Source organism: Meles meles, chromosome 5 (assembly GCF_922984935.1).
Source record: "Meles meles chromosome 5, mMelMel3.1 paternal haplotype, whole genome shotgun sequence".
Classification (NCBI taxonomy): domain Eukaryota; kingdom Metazoa; phylum Chordata; class Mammalia; order Carnivora; family Mustelidae; genus Meles; species Meles meles.
Window position 1 is genome coordinate 68,869,445 of NC_060070.1, and position 26,906 is coordinate 68,896,350.

The 26,906-nt window shown below is 40.2% G+C and overlaps 1 protein-coding gene across 2 annotated transcripts in view; it reads right to left on the reverse strand.

Moving 5' to 3' along the window:
• The window catches only part of TBPL1 (TATA-box binding protein like 1), a 35,915-nt gene extending 17,938 nt beyond the window's left edge, over positions 1-17,977 (reverse strand). The window contains exons 1-2 of one of the 2 annotated variants that reach the window (XM_046005160.1): positions 17,698-17,977; positions 12,043-12,125 (exon numbers count right to left, since the gene is read on the reverse strand). The gene's annotated coding sequence lies outside the window, so the exon portion shown is untranslated. The remainder of the gene's footprint in view (positions 1-12,042; positions 12,126-17,697) is intronic. The other variant, XM_046005159.1, reaches the window with a different exon arrangement.
• Between the last annotated feature and the right edge of the window lie 8,929 nt (positions 17,978-26,906).

A 26,906-nucleotide genomic window follows, 5' to 3' on the forward strand; every position in this document is an offset into this window, starting at 1 on the left:
CTTATCAGAGCTGGAAAGATGGTGCCACTAGATTTGCTTGGTGCAGGGCTGTCACAAGCCTTCCACTTGCCAAACACACTATCTGTGAAGTGCAATAAATCCAGTTATGTCTGTACTACATTTTATATCTTCCACGCCAGGAAAGATATTTAAACTGAAAAGGCTACAATAAACATTGTCATCAAAACAAGGCAAAAATACCCCTAAAATCCAGGAAAAAGCCAAAAGAACAAAACCAAATAAACCTGAGAATATAGAAAAGTAGATTCTAGCTACTTCAAGTGTATTCAAGTGGCATCTGAGGATACTGAGGGAGGGGCCTCCAATGCTCTAACCACAAAATTACCATTCATGATTTGAGCAATGGCAGAAGTAGGGGAAGAATGAATATAGAGCAATTTGCAAACAACACGAACCCTCATGGTCTCCTGGAAATTGTTCTTTTCTACAAGAGAGGCATGCCATCCAAGTAATCTCTCATTCTTTAAGAAGCTCTCAAAATAGCACATTAGGAAATAGACATTTTGTGCCCAGATTCGAACAGATTACTTGACAGTCTCTCAACACATTCCCGTGACCAAGCTAACATTTTGCCTTCTAAAAGACAGTGTTTTTTCAAATCTGTTTAATAGCATAGGAGATACCTTACTTATTTTCCTCTTCTGGAAATTGGTAGTATCATTGCACCTCTCAAGCTGCTTTTAGGATTAAATATGGCTATCTACGTCCAGCACATAGCATATAGTATGTGTTCATTAAATGGTAGATATTACTGTTTGATGGATTCACAGGTAGTTGAATTTTATGGTCAGATAGTATTATTTAATGAACTAACGCAAAACCTTAGAACAGTCAAATTAACAGATGGAAAGAGTTGAGATCTCAACAGGTTAGGCAGGGATCAGCAAACTATGGCCAATGGGCCAGTGGCTATTTTGTAAAAAATAGTTTTATTGGAACACGCCATGCTCAAGTATTTACCTAATGGCTATGTGACACAGCTGAGCAGTTACGAGGAAGACCAAATGACCTGCAAGTCTGAAATAGATACTGTCTAGGCCTTAAAAAAAAAAAAAAAAAAAAAAAAAAGTTTCTCAATTCCTGGGCTAGCACAATGAGGCAATATCAATAAAATAAAATGTAACACTGACAGATTTTAAAGCCTACATTTTTATTAAGATAAACAAAGTATCTGCTTGTCATGGTCCTTGACTGAAGCCTGGTTTGAACCAACTAGCTGGAAGAAATATCTAAGAGCAGCCAGAATGGATCTGAGTGGTAGATGATATTGGGGCATTACTATTCATTTTGTTACATGGAATGATAGAGTGCTTATGGAGACAAATATGCTTATATTTTAGAGATGCATACTAAAATAGTCATGGAAGCATGCCATGTATATAATTTACATTAAAATACAAGAATTTTTCATTGTCTGAACTATGAATAACATTAGATTTGGGTATGATTTCAGATGGCCCCGTGGATGTTGGCACCTTGCCACAGGAATCAAACAAATTGGGATGACCTACTCTGAGGTACAGAACAGATATGGATAGTAGATATAATTATATTTTAGGACCCAAAAATGCTGTGCTACTATTTAATCTGAACAATTGTTAAAACTAGGGGGTAGATATAGGGGTACCCGTTATACTATTCTCTCTACAATTCTGTCTGAAAAGTCTTTAATAAAAAGACTTTACTTCACACTAGGGCATACTAAGCCAACATGAAATTGTAATTACTTAGAAAACAAACAAATGAAAGAGGGGTTAGATAGGAGTGTCCAGAGCAAAGGACATGCAATAGCCTTTTTTTTGTGACTGAAACATCTGGAATGTCCTAACATTATCATTTAAAGAGAGTAATGATAACCAGATATCCAGAAGAAAGTAGGATGATATGAAATATAAAAATAGTATGTGAGGAAAGTCTCAGGACATCTAGCACAGGAAAGAAAAGACAGCAGTTGTTCTCAAATACCTGAATAAAAAGGAACCTGAGAGAACCAGTTAAAGTCACATGGAAGCAGATCTCACAAAGCTACACCAACAAACAAGTACCTGCAAAGCAGTAGGCTGTGCAGAAGAGAAGTGTCAAGAAAAGGGGCAATGGGGTTAGAGAATTAACCAACAGTTAAGAATGTTACAGGAGTCTTCCATTCAGTGGATGAGGAGACTAGGTGGTTTCTAAAATCCCATCTAATTTTAAAATCCCAGATTCTAACATCGTAGAAGCAGACACGCTATACACACTTAGGAATTATATACTAAATTCTGATTTTAGTTCTAAAGCTATTATGTTAGTTTAGTCAAATTAACATCCCAATTCTCAACTTACCATTTTCCCTTCAACATGCATTTGTGTTCAAAGGGGCAGTAAAGAAGACAGTTGTTAGCAGCACTAAGGGGCAAAGCATAGGCACATGACCCAAACCCCAGCCCTTCCACTCGTGTGGCAGCATGCCATTCCATCAGAAGGAAGGACGATATCGCGCATGGCACAAAACCTTAGACTTTACGGGGCCATCCTTAGGGTTGGAATTCTGATGTTCTATCCACAGGGTTCTATCCGCAGGAAGAAAATTTTACTAACAGTAGGCCTGGCCTCAAAAACGCTTATAATTTCCAAAGGAAAGGATTATATATTATGCCACCTATATTACATAAAACATTTAACAAATACTCAAGTATGAAGCAAAAAGTATTTGATATACAAAACCATTATCACATTAAGTTAAACAGAAAGTTAAAGCATCTTCATTACTTTTGCCTCTACCTACTATGACTTAGTCTAAATACTAATTCGGAAGACCAGTAAGCAGGTAGCATTCATGTAAACAACTTGCATCAAAATGAATTTGTTAAAATTTTTAAAATCCATATTAAGAAAACTAAAAAAATACTATTTTTTTCTGGAAATTAATTAATAACAACTGGGGCTTTGTCAGCAACTATCTACTTTAAAAAATAGTAAGGAAAAAATATTATGCTTCGGTCAACAAAAATATTTGTAATGGTGCCTAAAAGGTAGTGGAAAAAATTTAAACAATGCTGATTTTCTGAATGAGTGCTTAATAAAAGACAAGCCAATGGTTTACACTCTTGTGAAAAAGTTTCAGTTAAAAAGATATTTTGTGATTTAAGAATAGATCATCTGGGGTGTCTGGGTGATGCAGTCGGTTAAGTGGTTAAGTGTCCAACTCTTTGATTTCAGCTCAGGTCCTGATCTCAGGGTTGTGAGATCGAGCACCAAACTGGGCTCTACATTTACTGCAGAGTCTGCTTGAGATTCTCTCCCCCTCTACACCCCCCCCCCCCCTGCTCTCAGTCTAAAATATATACCATGATCCCAGGGTACTGGGATGGAGCCCTGCTCAGTGGGAAGCCTGCTTCTCCCTCTTCCTCTGGCCCTCCCCCTGTTTGTGCAGGCTCTCTAATAAATAAAAACTTTAAAAAATATGTATGTATATAAATATATCTTTAAAAAATAATCTAATATCCATCTCATATTACTGTTTAAACAGTATCCTACTTAAGAATTTCACTATTTCATTATGTACTAAAACCTACTTATAAAGAAAAGCTGGATCCTCACGGAAGCTATGTGACAGTGGACTCGCTCTGAACTGTTCCTACACTTATTTGTAAAATGCACACAACACCATTCACTCATCACATGATTGTTTTGAGGAATTAATGAGCACCTCACAAATCATAATAAGCTCAATTAAAGTAATGCCATATGAGTCAATGCTAATATTAACTCATGTATTATTACAGATAAGAGAAATAATATATTTTACTGAATACAACTTGAAATTTGGGGAATCAAACTCAAAAGATGAGAAATCAGGTGCATCAATTCCTTATTTTAGATCCATTTCTTTCTTTCTTTCTTTCAGATTTATTTATTTGAGAGAGAGAAGGCATATAAGCGGGGGAGAGACAAGGGGAGAGAATTCAAGCAGACTCTCCACTGAGCATGAAGCCCTACGTAGGGCACAGGGCTCGATTTCAGGATCTGTGAGATCATGACCTGCCCCGAAATCGAGTCAGACGCTTAACCGACTGAGCCACCCAGGCACCTACTGGAAAGATTTCTTAGTATTTCAAATAAATGGCCTTAATGCATGATTTTTAAGTAAGACAGCATGTCATTTTCTGATTACATAAAAAATACTCAAAGAAAAGTCTTTCAAAGTCCTACCAAGGTGACCATTTTTTTTTCCTATGCTCATATAGGCACATTTCTAGACTGCTGAATCCTTTTATTTATCTGCATTTTAAATAAGATTGAGATCACATGTATATGCGGTCATGTCTACTCAACAAAGTATTTTGTCAAAGTCTTTGGCAATCTGAGATATGAGACAAAGCAAAATTAAATTAACTGGTGAGGTTGAACTTCTTAAATACTAATGAGGGTGAACTTATAAAGTATTACTCCTCATATTTACTCCGTGTTAACTGTCTCAGATCCCTTGTTCATTTTTCTTCTGAGATTCCTTACTGATTTATGCAAGCTCTTACATGTTGAAGAATATTAACCTTTTGCCTGCTTATACTATTTCTTCTGCTAAAATCTATTGTTCTATAGCTCAGCATCACCATCAATCAATTCTATAACAATGAACTAGAAATCTAAGCATTAGGCCTCCTGCTAGGGGACAGGGCTCCAGTAAGAAACAAGACCTTGTAGAGGGAATAGCAGGTGTTCTCAGGTCTGAAGTGAGCTAAGAGTATGAACTATTCATATATGAAGAAGGGCCAGCATGGCTAGAATGGAAAGTGTGGCACAAGATCAGGCTGCAAATGCAGGGAGGGGTCAAATCATGCCTTCTGGGCTACATTAAGGATTTTCACATTCATCCCAAGAGTAATGGGGAACTAGAAAGCAGCAAGAAATGATATGATGTATTTGCTTTTTAAAAATATATCACTGGCACTTTTGTATGGGAGAATGGACTAGATGATAAGAATGGGCAGGAAACTCAGTCAGGATCTAGTGGAGCAGCCCTGGTGAGAGAGGACAGCAGTGGAGAGCAGGATGGATGAAGATGAAAAGTAGACAGAAGAGTGACATTTTGGGAGATGAGGGAACAGAGCTTTGTGACTGATATGGGGAAAAGGAAACGGGAGACGGAGGATGACTCCAGGTTTGTGGTCTAAGATACTATGTACTGAGACAGAAACACTGGAGGGAGAGTAGGTTGCAGGAGATGGGACAAGAAGGAGGAGCAAGGATTCTTTTGGAGAAATGTTGAATTGAAGGAACCTGTGAGACATCCAAAGGGAGGTCCAGAGCAGACAATCAGATAAGAGTCCATCACTCAGGACAGCTCAGTCTAGATTACAGGTAAAAATTGGAAAACCCTAGTATAGAAGGTAATTAAAACCATGATGGGTAAAAAAAGAAATTAAAGGAACTAAGACATCTGATCCCTAAGACTAAGCAAAGGTATCCCTACTCTTGAGTCCCATTACCATATTGCTATGCAAACCACTATCCCAGCATTTTCCCACACTACAATAAAATTTCTTATTTATTTATGTTTCCTTGGTAAACAACAGACTCCTTAGAGACATGATCAAATCTCACTTATTTTCGTACGAAGCCTTAGCACAGGTCCTGAGATACTAAACACATTCCAAAAAATGTCTGCAAGAGCTAAGCAGTTTGAGATAAAAAAGCAGTGTATACACACACACACACACACACACCCTAAAGTTTAAGAGCTTAGATTCTGCAGTAGATCACTTGGGTTAAATCCAGACTCTACATTTACCAGTAGTGTGATGTTAGGTAAGTTATTTAATGCCTCTGTGCTTCAACGTCCTGATCTATAAAAAAGAGGTAGGTAATGAACCTATCACAGAGTGTTGCAAAAGATGACGTTTCATGCAAAACACTTAATACAGGGGTGCCTGGGTGGCTCAGTGGGTTAAGGCCTCTTCCTTCGGCTCAGGTCATGGTCCCAGTGTCCTGGGATCCAGCCCCGCATCTGGCTCTCTGCTCAGCGGGAGCCTGCTTCCTCGTCTCTCTCTCTCTGCCTGCCTCTCTGCCTAGCTGTGATCTCTGTCTGTCAAATAAATAAATAAAATCTTTAAAAAAAAATAAAAATAAAAATAAAAATAAAAAAACCACTTAGTACAGTACTTGCACATGGTAAGCATTCATATTTAGCTATTCTCATTGCTACAATTATAATCTCCTTGCTTCATCTTCCATGAATAGAGAAATGCTCAAAAATGGAAAGGATTTCCAATTATGTGTTGTGGTCCTGAAGCTCTGGAACACAAAAACAGATCATGTTCCTTCAAGTCTAAAAGCAAGGGGGTAAAAATAAGGAATATAATTTTGATGTTATCTAGTAAGCAAAATTAGTATTTTAAAAAATAAATTTAGGGGCGCCTGGGTGGCTCAGTGGTTTAAGCCTCTGCCTTTGGCTCAGGTCATGATCTCAGGGTCCTGGGATCGAGCTCCGCATCAGGCTCTCTGCTCAGTGAGGAGCCTGTTTCTCCCTCTCTCTCTGCCTGCCTCTCTGCCTACTTGTGACCTCTCTCTCTGTCAAATAAATAAATAAAATATTAAATAAATAAATAAATAAATAAATAAATTTAGCATTTTTAAAATCCCCAGTAATTACAAAACCATTTCAAACCAAGTGTTGACTGTGTGGGGTTTGGGGCAGAGGGAGAGGGATTAGGAGAGAAAGGGAATAGGAAGAGAGAAGGAAAAAGAATCTGACCAAGTCTATTACGTATAGGTAGGTCTAGCTGTTCCTTGTGTTAGCTAGGTACAGCAAAAACAGACAGAAGAGTGATATTTAAAAATCAAATTGTAACACAACTGTTTATCATATTCATTTCTAAGTATAAATTTATTATGTTCATTTCATTTTATTTGTAAAGCATCAATTTTCTCTAGCAGGTCTTATATGTCTGTATTTTCCCATATTATGGGCTATCATTTCAAAAACCAGTTAATCACTTTATAGAGAATCTTGATATTTGTCCTAACTTATGCCCATAAGTAGCTATAATTTCTGAGACTAACTAAGCCATTACCTGATAATAAGCTAATAAAAGTGCATACTTTTAAAAAGATTATTTTTTTCTTTGTAAGTGTATATGTCAACTCACCAGGTGGCTAACAAAACAAATAACCTCTCTTTCAGCTTCTGGTTGGTATTAGGGTTGACAACGCATGAAGTTCAAACTTCTCTGTATTCTGCTTTTTATTCAGGGGTGTGAGTACAGGGTGCAAACTCGAATGCTGACAGCTCATCAAGAATTTAATCAAGAGAAAGAACGGCAAGGTGAAAACACAACATGTAGAATTTTCTATTTGGCAGTTTCCTTGCAACTGCTTTTACAGGTTTACCCCTCATATAAACCATGTGCTCTTGTGTAGACAACCTATTTAAGGTCTATGTCATGCATGACGGCCATTTTAAGAAAATAAAGGTAAGTTAGCTAGTGGGAAAATAGTATACAGGGTGCAAGCTTTTCTGGGTAAAAAATAGTTTTTACTATTTAGTAAAAACACGTAACATACTTAAATAAAAGCAAACAGGATTAGAGAATGAATACTCTTTCCACATGTAAGCACCATTAATAATTCCTTATTTTTCTCAGAGCTGTCAGGTTTTTAATTGACCGGGGGCTGCGTCACTCAAAAACAGTCAGTATGGAGAATGGAGCTGAAGAGTAGAAGAAAGCTGTAACGTTTTTTAAACTGGAAATTAAGATCTTTGAGAAAGTCTAAAAAAATATTTTAAAACAGCACAACAGTAAAGCTGAGTAATCAGATAACATAGAACTAAAAGAAAGGATTCTTACATAGAACATAAAACAAGAGCGATAATGAAGTTTTCTGATTGGAACACCAGTTCCCAAGATATTGTTTAACTAACCTTCGTGGAGCCCTAATTTTTTAAAACATTTCTGAGTTGTTTCTAATGGGCAGCCAGTTGAGAGCCACTGGGCTGAAACGCCACAATAGGTCATCAAAATAATGGAATTTCCCTTTCAGCAGGTCCTTAAAATGGGCTCTATTCTCAGATCAGGACTGTTTATCATTAGAGAACATCAAGACTTCTGCACACTGTTTACCATGCATTGTTTCCTTAATTGGATTCACGCATGAAACCTTTACAGTCTGCCTTGTCCTCTGCATGGTATGAGATGTTTACAAATGTGTGGCTCACCTCTGAATCTGATGTCACAGTTGAAACTCCCTCCTACTGGACCGCTCCAGAAGATAAAACACTGGGCACTCCTGATTCTCAAAATTCTCCCTCACCATTCCCTATTCTTCTTCCATCTCAAATACTTCTGTCTCTTCCTTAAACTCAAAGTCCTTCATTGAAATCCACGACAGTCCTGGAAAGCTCATCAACAGGTTCCAGAGGTGAGGGACCCCTTGAAATTGTATACATACAAATTTGGGTGCATACCTGAGGAGGCCATTTTTTTTTTCCATATTCTCAATGAGTTTAAGATCGCTGAAGGTTATAAACCATTCCCATAAATCCTTTTTTTCTTTAAGCTTGCCAGGCTTCAACTGCTGTCTCTGAGCTTATGGCTCCTACATCAATCTTACCTATCAGAGATCTGAATCCATATTTCTAACTGGCTGTTCGGCATATTCATTAAAATAAACCAACATATCTGAAATTAATCAGTCCCCTCAAAAACACTGGGGTCTCTTAATTCCCACTTTCAGTCAATGGGCCACCCTCCAACACTCACACACCTGAGTCAGAGATTTCAGAATCATCCTTCAGCCCATGAACTTTTCATCTAGCTTCTTTTCTGCATCCAAAGCATTGGTAGTTTATTTTAGGCTTTTTCATGTTCTTATAGCTACAGCCTTCTAACGGGGCTCTGCCTGCAATCCCCGTGATCCAGTCCATCTACCAAATAAGCTGCCAGAATTATCTTCCTAATTGCGCCACACACCTGCTTAAAAAGTCTCTTGGCTCTCTTGCATGGGCAAAACAGAATCTAGCTTGGTTGGCTTGGAATGCAGTGAGCTCCGAGTCCCCAATTTACCTTTTATAATTAATCTTCCACTTCCAACACACCTTAACAATCTCAACTTTCTACCATTTCTCCTGCAATAGCAGACCTTTTCCTAATTTTGTATTTGCTTAGGATGCCCCTTCCTCACTGCTTCAACAGACTCGTACTTTTAATTGGATTCACTGAACATACAACTGATGTGAACCAAGCACCATGGCTAGACGCTGGGATTACAGTTCAGAACAAAATGGTAAGGTAAGGCACCTTCACAGCAGCTGCAGAATCTGACAACAAACAGACACGCAACTAAAACAATGAGAGAATGTGATTTAAGTTATGAAGGAAATAAGATGACAAAAAAGAAACTCTACAGGGAATGATGCGGGCAGGCTTCTTAACCTTCCTCAGAGAAGACAAATTATTAAAATGAGATCTTGCGGAATAAAGAGCCAGTCATGAAACTCTGAGAGAGGGAATCCAAGCAGAGGGTGCTGTAAAGGTACTATCATACACTGTGTGCAAGACTGTAGGCACCACTTTTTTTGAAGACAATCTTTTTTTTTTTTAAGATTTTATTTATTTATTTGACAGACAGAGATCACAAGTAGGCAGAGAGGCAGAGAGAAAGAGAGAGAGAGAGGAGGAAGCAGGCTTTCCGCAGAGCAGAGAGCCTGATGCGGGGCTCGATCCCAGGACCCTGGGATCATGACCTGAGCCGAAGGCAGAGGCTTTAACCCACTGAGCCACCCAGGCGCCCCTTGAAGACAATCATTTAATACAAACATGTGTCCTTAGAATTTGGCTTAGCTGGCAACTGGTCATTGACTCAATAAAGAGTTGCTAAATTAAATGAATAAGAACAACTGAAAGAAAGAATGGTGGGGCTGGGGAATAAGTAGGAAGGGTAGACATCTTCCATGATTACAAGTAAGATCTTAGTCTCCCCCAAACCACTCGAGTTCTCTAGCAGCATCCTATTACTTCCTTATTTAACTTGTTGGTATGTTCTGCTTAGTGCTCATACAGCTAACAAGTTATTCTTGGTTTTCGTTTAGAACCCTAAATCCTGAAAGGTAATTGTGTTTTAGGAGCTTTTACAAATACAGGAACATGTTTCCGATGTTAAGGAAAGAATTGTTTTAACTGAAACACACATACGGATCCTCAGAGCTTTTGATATATATATATTCCCTCCCCTTTCTCCCTAGAGTTACATCTCCATTGTAACCCCAAGGGTCCTTACTCATCCGTATCCTAAATTCATTCCATGATAGCTTGTCAGAGACTAGCTAACATGTCAGTTACTTTTAGCACACATCAATTATCAGTTGAATGGGTATGATGATAAAGCCATCCTTCCTCTCTTTAGGAAGTGAAAGTAAGGATATATAACACAAGACAACTTAAGAATGTAACTTCAGGGGCGCCTGGGTGGCTCAGTGGGTTAAAGCCTCTGCCTTTCGCTCAGGTCATGATCCCAGGTCCTGGGATCGAGCCCCGCATTGGGCTCTCTGCTTGGCAGGGAGCCTGCTTCCTCCTCTCTCTCTCTGCCTGCCTCTCTCCCTACTTGTGATCTCTATCTGTCAAATAAATAAATAAAATTTAAAAAAAAAAAAAAAAAAAAGAATGTAACTTCAGAGGCGCCTGAGTGGCTCAGTGCTTTAAGCTTCTGCCTTCGGTTTGGGTCGTGATCTCAAGGTCCTGGGATCGAGCCCCACATCCAGCTCTCTGCTCAGTAGTGAGTCTACTTCTCCCCCTCTCTTTCTGCCTGCCTCTCTGCCTACTTGTGATCTCTCTCTTTCAAATAATCACATCTACCCTACTGTGACACCAGCAGAGATCCTGGGATATGGTCAACCCATGAGCCATTAAAGGATGTTCATTACAATGTCACTAGGTTACACATGCATACATAAATGGAGATAGCTAAGAAGCTCACTGTAGCCATAAGCTGGTAAGGAAAAAAAAAAAAAGCTTTGTTGCTCAACAAAAGTATGTGGGAAATTTAAAAAAAAAGCTTCAGGTTTCATGAATCTTAGCTAAGGTTCAAACAATGATAGGTTCTATAAATGTTGACCATAGTCAAAAACCAAATTCCCATCTTCATATTTGAACCTTTGGATTACCATTAGCTTTATTGTCTTTGTATCTCAACACTTATCACTGAGAAAGTGTGGTAGAAAGAACTCTAAGGAAACATTAACAATGTGTCAGTCAAACTTTTATTTCAAAACAGGCTTTTATTCTGGGCAATACTGACACCTTGGAGACCTGTTTTTGTAAAAACTTCCCACTTCCATCCTTCGAATATCTAAAGTTAAAGGATATAGGTTAAGTGTGTATGTATACATCAATATATCTATATCCATATCTATAAAGATATCAGTTAAACAGCGATGACCATTTCTTTGCTTATCTCAAGATTTTTCAGATCCACAAGCCATGATGGCTATAGGAATAATATTAACAGTATTCTATCAATAAAAAATCAATCTAGCCAATGTAGTGACTACCCAACTAAATCAGCAAGATCAACTAGACTTCATTCTCTTTAAACAGGAAAACAAAAGCCATATCTCCAAATACAAGCATACTGGCCAATTCTCTTAGTGCGGAAAGGTATAAAACCCAACTAAAACAAACAAAAACAGTACAACATGGAAGAAAGAGTTATAAAACTCTACTCCTGTACATTTGAAGTGAAACACATTTTTAATAGCATGTTGTATAAAAACCTCTGTAACACACATTTTATAAAAATATTCTATCAACTAAATCCAAGAGCTGGATATTAGCCAAAACGGGAAAGAACAGTTTGCCATTCAGTGTATAAATGAAAAAGCAGAAACATTTATTTTCTGTCAGCAGTTTCAAATGCCCATATAACTGAACTAAAACACTTGGATTTAACTATGAAAAGCTAACCTTTCCAATAACCCCCTAAGCAAAGCCACAATTATCAAGTTATTCCCCTGATTAGGTAAGCCTCAGTATATGGTGCCAGCCTTACCATAAACAAATACTGCTCCAATCGTATGCAGTCACTCTTGAGCCACCTGAATCACTGGAGCAGAGCAGCAGTTTCAGCTACTTCTAAAATTACAAGAAAGCTACTATGTAGAACATTTATGGTGACACAGAAAACTCAAGTTAAATGGCTTGACAAAGACACCAACAAGTTTCAAGTTTACCACCATTTCAGGTTATACGAGCAAAAAAAGTGTACTCTAAAGAAAGACAAATTCTGCTAAATGAAACCATCGGATCTATTCCCTTTATTCAGAAGCACCATACAGCAAAATAAGCGGTCAAGTCCACAGGGTAATAGCATTTCAATAGCTGCAATGTGGTGCCAGACCAGGCTTTGTTGGCCTTCCTTTTCCAAGAAACAGAAATGTCTTTTTTTTTTATTTAATTTTATTTATTTATTTATTTTTATTTGTTTATTTACAGCATAACAGTGTTCATTGTTTTGGCATCACACCCAGTGCTCCATGCAGTATGTGCCCTCCCTATTACCCACCACCTGGTTCCTCAACCTCCCACCCCACCCCACCCCCCGCCGCCCCTTCATAACTTTTTTACTTAGTCCATCTGCCCTAAGTGATAACCAGATGCCTGTGTGATACTTCAAAATTTAAAATGTGCTTCCCTCCCCACCAAAACCAAATGGCAGAGATGAGTCCAACAGTCAGTGACTGCAAATCAAGAATTCCAGTGCTTTAACAGAAAGTCCCCAGAGGGAAGAAACAAAGCATACAGCCAGTTCATCTTTAATGTGCTGCCTAGTACCGCTGCTGGGATGACCAGCTCCTAATTTTTTAAGCTCACTATGCTGAGCACTGTTCTGGTACTTTACACTTAGCTCTCACAGCAATCCCCACAGGCATGGTGCTAGTATTAACCCCATACTGCGGTTGAGGAAACTGGGGAATCCAGGCAATGAAATAACTGGCTCACGGCCACATCACCAAGAAGGAGCAAAGCCACTGTGCTGAACACAGGCAACCTGTATCCAGCGTCCTGTAACTAACCCTAATCCCAAAAAAGTATTTTGATCAAAAATGTTCTGCCTCACAATGAAAATACCTGTAATTTACGGGCAAAAGGAGCTTAGCACATGATTCTTTGGAACTATTTAATAAAAAATTTCTGACTTAAAATACTAAGGGTCATCCACAAATGTCCTGAGAAAACTCAACATTGACTGATTTGCAGTACTCTTGCTTGAATGAATCCTGTGTGGTCAAAGTTGCCAACGAAACTTTTGTGCTACATTTTCTTGGTGAAATTTTAAAGTTTCACTATTGATTCCTACATGAAGGCCAATCTGAACTGTCCCAAAATTCACCTTAGTGTATTTTTTTAAGTTTAATGGGATCCCTAGCAGCATGTCTCACATACAAAACAAGCCATTTAAACCAAACTTTGAATTTTATCACCAGTTGCAAGATGAAACCAGATGAATACAATTTTTGATACAACCTGATTATTTTTCATACCTCTGGAATTGTGGTTTTTCCACAATTACACATACACACACTCCATCTTCCTACCTAATAAAAGGCTGTATCAAAAGTCAAATTTGCATCCATGGCCTGGAAAGACCTTAAACATGCATATACTCTTTCTCCTTTTTGAAACTGCCCAAGGTGGTATTCAGGGGACAGGAGAAAAGACTGCATCTACTCAAAAGAAAAGACTGCATCTACTTAAGGCAGTAAACCATTATTTTTATCGTCTGAATTGGTTTTAAAAAAAAACAAAAAACAGGCCCTAATCATGTCAGAAAAATGTTTGCTGCTTTTAACTTGTAGCCAGCATAAAAAAGTTGAAATTGTAGGCATCAAGAATTAGATTACTAATTAGATTAGATATCTGAAAGACTCCCCTCATCTACCAGAGAGCTTCCTGAAGTGAAAGAAAAATAATAAATAATAAATATATATCCTTTTATTAGCATGTTAATCTTCAAACATGCACACACACTTGCATGACATTAATACACAACAGGATGCCAACTCACAGTCCTAATCCTCAAGAAACCTCTAATTTAGCAGGCATGACGAAATCTGTACACCAACAGCACCAGGCAGTACGTAACAAAGGATTTAAAATTCACATTTGTGTGTCATGTTTTGGTATTCATGTACAGCGTTTCTCTGCTATCTACAAGGGCACAAAAAACACCTGAAGAAAAACATATTTCATCCAGGTGTCCATACCTGATGTGGCATCAGGCATCTCGAAGGTGCAACAGATATGAATATAAATTTCAGGAAATCCTTGTTTTTCAATTCAAATGTCACAACACAGCTAAATTTTCAAAGCATTACAAGTTTTCAGTTAGAGATACTGTGGAAATACTCTACTATAAATTCTTCTATAATCAATATAATTTTATTTTTCAAAGCAATAATAATTTCATCACATGGTCGATGATGCAACAGAAGGAAATCAATCACCAGATTATTACAGACATCCTTCACCTAAAAACAACACTGATACCCACTCAACTAGATTATACAATATTTATTTTAAATGATGTGATAGATCCTTAAGAAATAACACTCTCAAAAATTCAGTTGCATATTTCACATGTATTTGTTCTACTTTAAAGCAAATTCTGCACATTTTATATATGTATATAGTAGTTCTCCTTCATCTGTGGCAGATATGTTCCAAGACCCCTAATGGATGCCTGAAACTATGTAATACCAAACCCTATATATATTAAGTTTTCCTACAGACTTATGATAAAGTTTAATTTATAAATTAGGCACAGAAAGGGATTAACAACAATAATAAAACAGAACTGTAACAATATACTGCAATAAAAGCTACGTAAATGTGGTCTTTCTCTCTCCCAAAATATCTTCATGTACTGTACTCACCCTTCTTTTTGTGATAATGTGAGATGATAAAATGTCTGTGTGTTGAGATGAAGTGAGATGAATGATGTAGGTACTATGACCTATTGTTAAGCTACTATTAACATTTTGAGGACCATCTGCTTCCAGACCATGGTTGACCAAGGGTAACTGAAACCATGGGAAGCAAAACCACAGATAAACAGGGAACTACCATATATCCACAAAAATTTTGAGACAAAAATTTTCCACATAAAGAAAAACTTGTGGAAATCACTGAAATTGTTTCCTCAAATTTGGCAAATGTAATTTTAGTCAAATATTCACATGCAAAATAATCAGAAATGACTGATGTTAAGGAAACTTTTTTAGAATAAGAATTATGAAAATCTTAGGTTCAATTGAAAGCACACAGTAAAATCTACAATACTGTCTTACCTTTAAAAACTGACTATGTCTAGAGCTATAATACTACCCTTTGAACTTCTAAAAACACCTTTAATTCTGAAAAGTTACAACATTTTGTACATGCCTTATTTCAATACAGTCTTCAGTCTCAGCATGAGGCTTTTAACCTGTTGTATTGATAAACAGAATGAATACAGACATGTGACATGACCACTCCAATTCTCCAAATAAAGGAGAGGGATACAGAAGGAAAATACAACAAAGTAACATTAATGAAAAAGATATATAGGCCAACCACATATGGTGAAAACTCCATAAGAAACAAATAATACAAATAGCACAAAAAATAATTTTGATTGAGACATGATTAAATAAGGAAAGAAACTAAACACCACCGAACACTGAAAATGTTATAGTAAAGAGCAGGGAATGCAGAAACTGGGACTGTTACTAAAGATGGAAGACAGGGCTTGACCCCAACTCTAACACGGAAGGGACAGAGGTGAACATAAAGAGGTCTGGGTGAAGTCAGCATGATGGCAACCCTGAGATTGGGGAAACTTACTAAGTCTCATGGGCACTATGAAAATCTTGGGACACAACAGCCAACAGCTTCGAGTGTGGTCATCCCCCAGGATATCCTTCACAGAAGAACAGCTTTATGAAAAGATTAAACAACAATCCTTGATTCTTTAACCTAAATGTGACAATACTGTGTTTTTCCTCTGAGGAGTCCTAAAATAAAATTTTAAGTTTCCCAATGTTTATACTTCCCATTAAAGGAAACTGCCCACCTCTTTGCACATCCGTGAACTTCCTTTAACAAGAGACACTGAACCTCAATTCATCTCAATTTCATGAAAATGCCAGAGTTAAAAGCTCTATTCTGGCACCAGTCAACCAATCAAGAACACTCAGTAGCAGACCATTACAGTTTCTGATTTTGAAGGCAGAGAATAGGAAAAGAGGGGGCTGGCGATAAGGATGACACATTTTAAGACAAGCCAGACTTAAAAAAAAAAAAAGAAAAAGTGGGAGACAAACAGAGGCTGTGGTTGACATAATTGCTTCTATGACTTATCAGTTTTATTTTCATCTTTAATCCTCAATTTAATATAAAGAGCTTTATTCTCACTGGACACAAAAATGATATTTTCTAATAGGTGTATATAGCCTTTTCAGTATGCCATAGGGAAACCTCAGTTACTGACCTGGAATGATCTGGGAAGGTATAAAACCATTAAATAGAGATGTACAGCATAAAGAGGTAATATAAGCTGATAAATATGTAACTGGACGTAGCAGACTGTGAATAATTCTTCAAAACAGATAACGATAAAAGTCCCTTCTCCACTTGTATGAACTGCCATTTTCTCAAACTTTAAGAGCAGATTATGCTCCAATAGCAGAAATTTTTCCTTATATTTCTCTTTTTCAATTTTCTCAGGGATTCTGTAATTGGTTCTTCACACAACAATCACACCAAGCTTGTTTCCTTTTTCTTTTTTTTTTTTTTTTTTCCCCTCGGGCCCATTTTAAAGCACTGTTCTTAACCCTAAATACACAAGCCCACGCTGGTTAACTGCCAGTGTCGCTTTGGAACTGCAGGTGACAGATGCAGCCAGAGAGCTCACAGATGTGGACTGGCTGCACTGTGAGTCTTATTGCAATGAGCACACTGACAGAGCCCGCAGATGCACATTTCCGCAGAAGGAGTCTGAAAAACCGTCATTCTGAAACACATTTACTTTTAGGGCTCTTACTGGCTATCATTAAGCGCTTATCCTAATTCTCATCCTTGCTTAGCCCTACCCACAATTCATTTTTCTTCCTTAGTTCCAGACCCTTCATCAAACCTAATTTGGTTAATAACAATAATAATAAAGCGGGGCTGTTGGCATTGCCAGCACCAGGAACCGGCGAAGGTGCTATTCGGGAGCCTTCCCGCCGCGGCACAGGCCGCTGGAAGTTTTCCGGGAAGCAATGGACCCCCAAGCATCTTTGCACGATCCTTCTTCGTCTGGGTGAGAGCTTCACAGAGGCAGATGGGGAAATCACCCTCTCCCGCCTTCCCTGGGGTGGCTAACACGAAAAATAAAAATATCTCTTTTCTTATGCTACACCCAGCTTGATAACGCTCGAAGGCACGGACGCCCCGCCCCCATGCCGTTATCCCTGATGAGCTCCCCAAATATCACCCTGTCCTCCTAAGAACTGGACCTTCCCTCGGCCCCGGGACCAATTGCCCCCACCTTAGTTCCTCTCCTCCGGTCGTCCGCCCCCTCACCTCCCACCCGCAGCTCGGCTGGGTTCGCACACACCAGCCCCGGCACTCAGGCCGCCCAGTCGCCCACGCTCCCCCCGCCCAGGGTCGCCTCCGGGGTTACCGTGGGAAGAGGGGGCGGCGGCAAAGAACGCGGCGGCAGCGCTGCTGCCGGTTACGTCGGACGCGAAGGATAAGCTGGAGGACAAGGATGATGATGAGGCGGGCGCGCTCCCCAGTCTCCATGGAACTCCCGCCCCGGCCCGTTGCTAGGAGCCCCCGAGGCTCGGGCTCCGTCTTTCTCGCTTTGTTGTTCCGGGTACTGGGCGGCCGCTTCTTCCCCGCGACAATAAATAGACCAGACGCAGGGGGAGCATAGAGACAGCGCGCGGGGGCTAGAGCGCCGCCGGACAGGGTGCCCCTGGGTTCCTCGCTAGCCAGTCATTTCCGGCTCTCACTGCTCCCGTCACTTTCCCCCCCGCCCCTTTCCCTACTTTCCCTTCCTCCTTCCTGGTCTCCTCAAGGCCGGCCCCTCCCGCTCCTGGGCTTGGCGACGTCCGGGTATTGGGGACAGCGACTGCTACTGGGCTAGACTTTTTTTTTTTTTTGCTTGAGGACCACCTAAAAAGATTTTGGAAAAAAAAAACAAAACAAAACTGCGTGATCTTTGTACATTTTTAGGTGATATTTAAACATAAGTACGTAATACCTGGCATACAGTATAATACAAAAGGACTTTAATTTTTTTTTTGTCAAAACCATAGAACTTTCTCGTTAGCTCATTCAACTTAAAGGTCCACTACTTAACATAGTTAGCAAAACTAGTTCTCAACAACCAAATTTATTTTCTAAGATATTTTCTCTCTGAAAAAGTCCTATTTCGCTTTTTCAGTTAAACGCGTTCATGTACGACGTCGCGATAAAGATTTCATTAAGGAATTCTAATTGCGGTCCTAAAATACAGCGATAGGCGATGATAGCGGGTGGAGGGGTGGGTAGATGGATGGATGGACAGATGGACAGACAGAAAGATAGGGCAGGGAGTTTAGGTCACACTTCCGTCGCCTCTCCCTTACTATTCCTTACTCAACTTGGGTTTGTGGTCAGGGCTCCGCCTTGGAGCCCGAGCACTTCAGAGTCTTTCACGCGGTGTAGCCAGATCCGGGAAGGATGGACGGGAAGGAGAGCGGCTTCAGGCGAGGGCTGGAGCGTCGGTCCAGCCGAGGCTCAGACCAGCGGGCGTGGGAGGGCGCTCACTCGCAAGCTGGGCCCCTGGGGGCTGAGACCCTTCCACGGCTCTGCACCCAAGCAGCCCTGGAATGATCCGGGGACCCCGGTAGGCGCACACTCGCCAGTTTGAACGGCCGCGCTGGGGCCAGATGAGCCCTCGGGGGTGGCCTAAGAGACGCTGCCGGCGGGAGCGAGACTCAGTAACGGCCTGGGGAGCGCCAGGCAGTGCAGAACCCTGAGACGCCCCCGGAGCCCTACTCTCAGGCAGGCACGGGCCTCCGTTCCCGAGCTCAGCTGTAGTCAGAAGCCTCTGCCCCTGGTTGAGGCCGGGGGCAGCTCTGATTTAATAAAAGGCCGCAAGGCGGGATCATGGGGTACCTGGCCTCTGATTGGTGTGACTCTTGGATGAAAAATGGTAAAGCCACTGTCCTTTGGGGAGAAAAGAGGAGGGCTGACTTCAGGGGATTTGGGAGTATGCGACCATTTGGGTATTTTATGATTTACTGGGTCTCGAAAAATGCCTTTTGATCTTTTGCTTCCCACTCTGTTCAGAAGAATATCTGAGCATTTAAAAGCCTTGTAGATCTATGGAATTCCCATTTTGTTTCAATTTCTGTACTAACTTATTTTAGGATAATATAAAATAATTGTAGCTTGTGTTAGGTGTAAGTGAAGAAAATAAACAAGTAGCCCGATTAGAAAGTTATGTCTGTGTGTTAGTGGGGAGACGACTTTTAAGAGGGAAAATCAGCTGTTACCGGGAAGGGATGGGAGTGAAAGGGATGTTCATAGTGCTACCGGCAGAGGGAGCAAGAGGCTAAAAGTTTGCTATGCTGGAGCATTAGGGTGGATGGGGCATCTTGATCAAATCCAGGGAAAGAGTGACGTGAGATGAAATTGGAGAGAAACTAATGCCTTAAACCTTCAGTGCCTTGTAGCCATAGAAGAGAGATTGGATTTTCTTCCAAGTGCTGGGAGAAGTGAAGGGTTTTAATGTGCAGCATAACGTGATTTGCTAAGGGAATGGCAAGGGAAATGCCGCAATCCAGTGATCAGTGCCATTGCTGTAAAGTCAATTTTCCTGCAACAGTGACCAATTTTAAGGTCTTTATGAGGCAACTTTCTTTCAGGGGACTAGCAAGCAACCTGGTGTAAAGCATGTCGATTGCTTTGGAATCCCTTTTGTCATACATTAGTCAACGATTTGTCTTACTACAACAGCTCCACATTCTGGAAATGGATTTTGGTTTTGCTGCAAGCACCATTCTCCATAGACCTATTGAATGTCTGTACACTGCCACATTAGCCCATACACTGATCCTCTGACCAATGAATTCACATGATAAAAGAAGTAAGGCAATGAGATACAGTCTGTGGGCTTCATTGGTCTTAGAACATGCTCCATTATTTAGGTGCCCGGTAAGATTATAATATCATTCATTATTCAGGTGGTAGCTGAGGTTAGAATCTACAGTATATGTTCCAAACCAAGACTCTCTGTTAACACAGAAATTGATAACGTGGCTGGAAAATAGTGAGATTTATCTGTTAGATCGGTACTACTTAAAATGTGGTGTATGGACCAAAGCCAGTTTGCAAACTGCAGTGAAATCAGCAATGAAATAGGTATAGAAATTGAGAGGAGACTTTCAAAACTTCTAGTAATTTGACACTAATATGGAATCTAAGCATGCAGTCTTATATTTACGAAAGCATTTGCCTACGTTGGGTTGCTAACTAAAAACAATCAGACAAACTGATCCTTCACAACAGTTAGCTATGCCCACTAAGGCTTCTAGCTTTATGAACTTGGTTTTTAAAAAATCAACCTATTGGAATATATTGGCTACTTTGTGCTCCCTTAGTGCTATGAGAGAGACAAATGGTTCAGTAGAGCTGTTCTGAAAAAGATGAGCAGTAATATAGGATGATACTTATGTAGCTGTTAAGAGGAGTCATTTATGCTAGTGGATTTACTGATCATGATTAGATAGTATCTACTCTGCCAATTGAAACAACTAAAATTTCTGCCTTCATAAGGTTCATACACTAACCAGAAATGCAGATCCCCAGCAAGGCAATGGAGTCAGGGATATCTCATTCCTCACAACTCTTCTCAAATATCTTCCACTGTGCCCCCTTACCAACTGAAGGTAATTTCTCCCATTATTCCACTTGAATGGTGCACAAATTAGGGGATAGAATCTGAAGCTGTAACCTGCCTTTACGATCCCAGCCTGTTTCTCTCCCTGTCATGGATAGAGTCTGTGGCAAAGACAGTGAACTAAGATGCAGGGTGATTGGCAGAGTTGCTAGGCCAGTTTCCAAGAGATAGAAACAAAAAGGGCAAAGTACCTACTCAAGCTTACTGTCTCAATGAGATTTCTGATAACAACCGAATGGATTTCCCCCAAATTACACTGACTGACAGCCAAGGAAATTTTAAGGGATTGCCAGAAAGCCTTTGTCCTTGCAAAAGGCCTCTACTGGTGTGCTTGTCTAAGACAACATCCTAGTCTCGGTATCAGCAAGAGATGACATCAGTTGCCGGAGTGGTCCCTGGAAACTCCTTGTCACTACTCCTGTAAGGAAGGGTCTTTGAGGATAACAGATAAAGGAAATCTCGACACTTAGAGTGGCTGATGAAAGATCTCAGTTCTCTGCTGGAGAAGAGAAGCCCTTCTTACCCTTATTCTTGTCCAACAGGATGCAGTATATGCTCTACTTTTGCACAGTGAGTCTTCTTTTTGCCCTTTCTTTTTAGTTTTTGTTATCTTTTTCCCATCCCCTCTATTATATATTTGTGCATTGGGGAAAAATGCATTATTTATTGTTTAGCTAGATGGGGACCTTATCAAGACTGACTACACTTACAGATCCTGAATTTGGGCTGGATGTGACTTTGAGTTTTCCCCTCCCAGTGCACAGGAATTAAGCACATTTTCAGTAGCATAAGGAATAGTTGCTTTATGTGAAGAGAAACTATAGGTATGTAAAAACCAGCGTGTGTGTGTGTGTGTGCGCGCGCGCGTGCATATGTGCACTGAACAGCCAAAGGATAACGTGTAGGGAACATGTATCCTTTTGTCAGCTCAGAACACCTCTCTTCCTTTGGGAAGAGTACTCTTACCTCTTATTTGGGGAACTATGCATACTCTTTACCTTTCTCCAATCCAATGTGCATCCAAATGGGAGTTGCAGTAGTGATAATGATTGGCAGAGAGGAGGGTTTCTGAGCTAAGCTGGGGCAACTGTGTTGAAATGAAGTTGTCACTCCCACTGCCAAATTCACCTTGTGTCTGCTCTGTGAAGATGGATCTTGATCCTTTAAATATTCTGTTTGCTAGCTATCAGAATGTTAAGTTTTATTAGTAGAAAAGGCTGGAGAGACACTGAAGTAGGAAAGCGTTTTGCTTCCTGGTTCCAATGTTACACCCACCCCGGACAGGCTCCTGAAGCACGGAAGTCTTCTCTAGAATCTACCTCCTACAGCACAGGTGGATCCCCGTGCCCACTCAGGGGTCTGAAGGACAGTCAGTGGTAAAGGAAAATCTTCCAAGGGGGCATAATTAGAACAGTATATTTGTTTGTGCACCATGTCTAGAGTGAGGGGTGACCAGAATGGGGAATTGCTTACAGTTTTTCTAGATGTACAGGGACTTGGAAAGAATAGGCTTGGAAGATTGGTGACAAGGAAGTGTGGGGAAGAGATATATAGATCAATTTCTCTAAATGGGCACACACTGGGAAGATATCTTTGTCGCATTCTGATGCATACTAAAGGTATCCATTGCAGGAGAGACTGATAATAATCAGGAGAACAAAATGGCACTATCCGTGGCTGTCAACCAGCCTCTTACCCAGTCATCCAGGGCTTGTTCAACGGGCCCTTGAACAAAATGGCCATGGCAGTAAGGATGAAGGCTCTGCATGTGCTCAACAATCTGGACGTCTCCTTAACCAAGGCTCATCTCGACACTACTGTTAAGTGCCTAATTTGCCAAGAGTAGAAAACAACATTGAGTTCTTGATATGGCCCGCTTCCCCAGGGTTTGAACGAGCTGCCTGATGGCAAACTGGTTATACTGGACCTCTTCCATCATGGAAGGGGCAAAGATTCATCCATACTGGAATAATCACATATTTTGAAAATGGATTAGCCTTTACCCCTTACAATGTTTCTGCCAGCACCACTATCTGTGAACTCACAGAACGGTTTATCTGCCAAGGCAGTGCTTCCCACACAATGCTGCATCCAGTCAGGGAACTCATTTCCCAGCAAAGGGAAGTGCAGCAATGGGTCCATGTCTATGAAATTAACAGATCTTCCCACAACTGCCATCACTTGGAAGCAGCTGGCTTAACTGAATAGTGAAGTGATTACTGAAGACACAGCAATAGCCTTCTTGGGAGGCAACACCCTGGGAAAACGAAATTCTGTCTTACAGGATATATTTTGAATCAGAGACCATCACGTGGTACCCTCTCTTCCGTTGCCAGAATAAATTTGAATCAAGATACGCCAGTAGGAGTGGCTCTCCTCACAATTTCACCTAATAAACCACTCAGAATTTTTCTTCCCTTATCTGGAAACTTTGACTGCTGCTGGTGTAGAGAATTTATTCCCCAAGGGGAGAAGGCTTCTTTCATGAGTTGTGTCCGTGGTTCCACTAAATCAGAGGATAAGACTACCACCTGGCCATTTTGGGTTCCTTATGCCCCTGCAACAAAAAAACAGAAACAGGAGGTAATTTATTGGCTGGAGTGATTTTTTTTTTTTTTACTTCTACCAAACATTTACTGCATAAATATCATATAAATGTATAAAGAATCTATTAAGACATTTATTTCTATAAATAAAGTACACAGAAAATTCACACACAAATTAGAGCAATTTTGAACTCTTATACTTAGCTAAATTAGCAACAAGTAAAATCCCTACCCAAAGCTGTAAACAGTTAGTGAAATGATATACCTTCTCTCTCTCTCTCTCTCTTTTTTTTTTTTTTTTTGAATGTAGGCTCCTTTGCCCAGTATGGGGCCCAAATTCATGACCCTGAGATCAAGATCTGAGCTGAGATAAAGAGTTGGATGCTCACTGACTGAGCCACCCAGCCCCTTCTGAAATGATACATTTAAACGGTGACACTGCTTGAGAAATTGGCTTACTTACACACAGTGTAGTCAAGAAAGACAGTCTAGAACCCAGAAGATTCTCTGGGGATCCCCTTAGTACTTAATATGAGGTCTAATATTTAAGTTAATGAAAACTTATAGCAACCGAAAAGAAATAGTAGGGTGTTTGAGGACTCAGATCTTCTGGAATTGAAGGTTTGGGCCACTCCAGAAAGCCAAGAATCCCAGCCAGCTGAGTTTCCAGGTGATGGTAGAGGAAATACAAGATGGGTAGAAGAAGATGAAAGCTGTAGATACTAACCATGACCTTGTGAACAATACAGAAATGAAGACTATAGTATCTTTGCATGTTTTCTATTGGCTTATTGTATCTATGTGTTTATTTGTATTTACTAATCATTTTCTTCCTTTATCTCCTTCCTATCTTTATATTCAAGTTGTTGGAAGTTGTAATAGGTTCCTAGGTCTGCTATAACAAAATATCACAAATGTGATGGCTTAAAATGACAGAAATTTGTCCTCTTACAAGCCTGGAAGCCAGCCTGGCAACGTTGATTTCTTTTGGAGGCTCTGAGGGAGAATGTGTTCCATGTTTTTCTCCTAGTTTCTGATGGCATCCTGGAAACACTTGGCATTCCTTGGTCTGTAAATGCATCTTCATACTGTCTTCTCTGTGTGTGTGTCTAGGTCTCAAATTCTCCTCTTCTTTCTCTTATAAGGACAGCAAGCATTGGATTTAGGGCCCACTATAAATCCAGGATAACCTCATCTCAAGATCCTTAATTTAATTACATCTGCAAAGACTTTATTTCCCAACAAGGACACATTCACAGGTACTGGGCACCAGAATTTAAACATACCTTCTCAGGCCGCAGTGCAACTAACTACAGAAGTTAATTTTACAATTGGTCTTTTTTTTTTTTTACTTTCTTAAATATTTTACTTTTTAAAAGATTTTATTTATTTGATACAGAGAGAAAGAGAGAAATTGCACAACCAGGAGGAGGGGCAGAGGGAGAAGCAGGCTCCCCACTAAGCAGGGAGCTCACAAGGGGCTCAATTCCAGGATGCAGGGCTCCATACCAGGACCCTGGGATCATATCTGAGCAGAAGGCAGACACTTAACAGACTGAGGCACCCAGGGGTCCCTACAACTGGTCTTAAAGCAATAGAATATTCAGTGGAACAGTGGCTGAATTGGGGGATTCATATAGCTAGCAATGGATACAATGTGTCTAAAGACTCTGTTTCTCCTTATTTGGGGAAAAGATGAGAATTTCACTTCTAAGAAGAATAGCAGTGTTTTATTACACAGAAATACAGCATTGCTTTGTTGTCGGGAGTTGCCTCTGGAAGTTTGGCGGTCAGGCATTCCCGTTAGTGCCAGCAGCTTCTCTAGCGTCTGCCTCCTACAACACATGTAGCTTCCTTTCCTGCAGCTCACTCCTAAAACCTACTCCCTATCCTGAGCTTTTGTAGGAGACCCCCTCCAGTGAGACAGCTCCCAGTGACCTGCTATCCCCAGCAGTTAGAGGGGGGATTTACTGTGACTTCTGCACTTGATCTTAGCCAAGATGCCGAGAAGTGATTCCCTGTGACTTCTGTCTGGGAAATATCCTGGTAAATTTCAGGGAGTCCTGGCCAGGCCCTCTCCAACAAGGTCGGGAGCTCAGAGGTACCGGGGCCGGCGGGGTGGGGTGTGCGCAAGGCTGTTCTTGGTGCTTCGCCTCTGCCCCAGGAGTAGTGCCTGCTCCTGAAATGCGAGGTTTCTATGTTCTTTCCAGTTTTGTTTCATGCTAGCCAACCCCTTAAAAAATTCTTTATATGATACTGTCTCTGCTCAAAATACTGTGCAGTTTACCTCTCCTGATTGGACTCACTACCTCACCCTCATGGCCCCAGTGATGGGTGAGGAAAAGGATATGTGACCAAGCCAGGCCAAAGAGTGTCCTACCCCAGGATTTATTGAGGTGAAGCTGGGGGAAAAAAAGCAATTTCCTTTTTCTAGTAGTAAAACTGGGAAGGTGTGAACTGAGGGCAACGGACTGACATAATCTCTTCTGAAAGAAGGATGAGGTTCACTAGCAGTTAACAAAGCTGACACAGGAAGAAATGCAGAGACAGAAGATGGAGGAAAAAAGATGGAAAAGCTCAATGGTTTAAAGAAGTCGATCCTCCTCAAATGTCTCTATAAATGTAATATTATCCCTATCAATAGCTAATGATAATTTTTAATAAAGTTAATCAAATTCTAAGTATCATCTGAAAATAAAATGCAAGAGCATGACATAGATACCTTTGCAAATATATATATATATATGGATAAATGTATATACATGTATACATATATAAATATACATGTATATACAAGTATACATGTATGTGTGTGTATGGGTGTATGTATGTATATATATGACTGCCAGATCTAAAAACACATTAAAAAACAACAATAATGGGGCGCCTGGGTGGCTCAGTGGGTTAAAGCTTCTGCCTTCGGCTCAGGTCCTGATCCCAGAGTCCTGGGATCGAGCCTTGCATTGGGCTCTCTGCTCCGCAAGGAGCCTGCTTCCTCCTCTCTCTCTGCCTGCCTCTCTGCCTACTTGTGATTTCTCTCTGTCAAATAATAATTTTAAAAAAGCAACAGTAATTAATACAGCATAGAACTGGGGCAGGGATGGACAGAAAATGAATGGAAAAGAACAGAAAACAAAGATCCATGTATTTAAAGGACCTATTAAATGATAAAGGTGCATTTCAATTCTGTTAGAAAAGGGTAATTAATCAATAAATGGAATTGAGACAGTTGGCCAACCACTGAAAAAAGTATATATACAATCAGATCTTTATTTTGTTACAAAAATACATACCACGTGGATTAAAGAGCTCCACTGTCTCCAATTTTAGCCCCCTTTTGGTGGAGTTCTTGTGACATTTGTCAAATGAATGAATTTCAAAGATCCTCTGCTA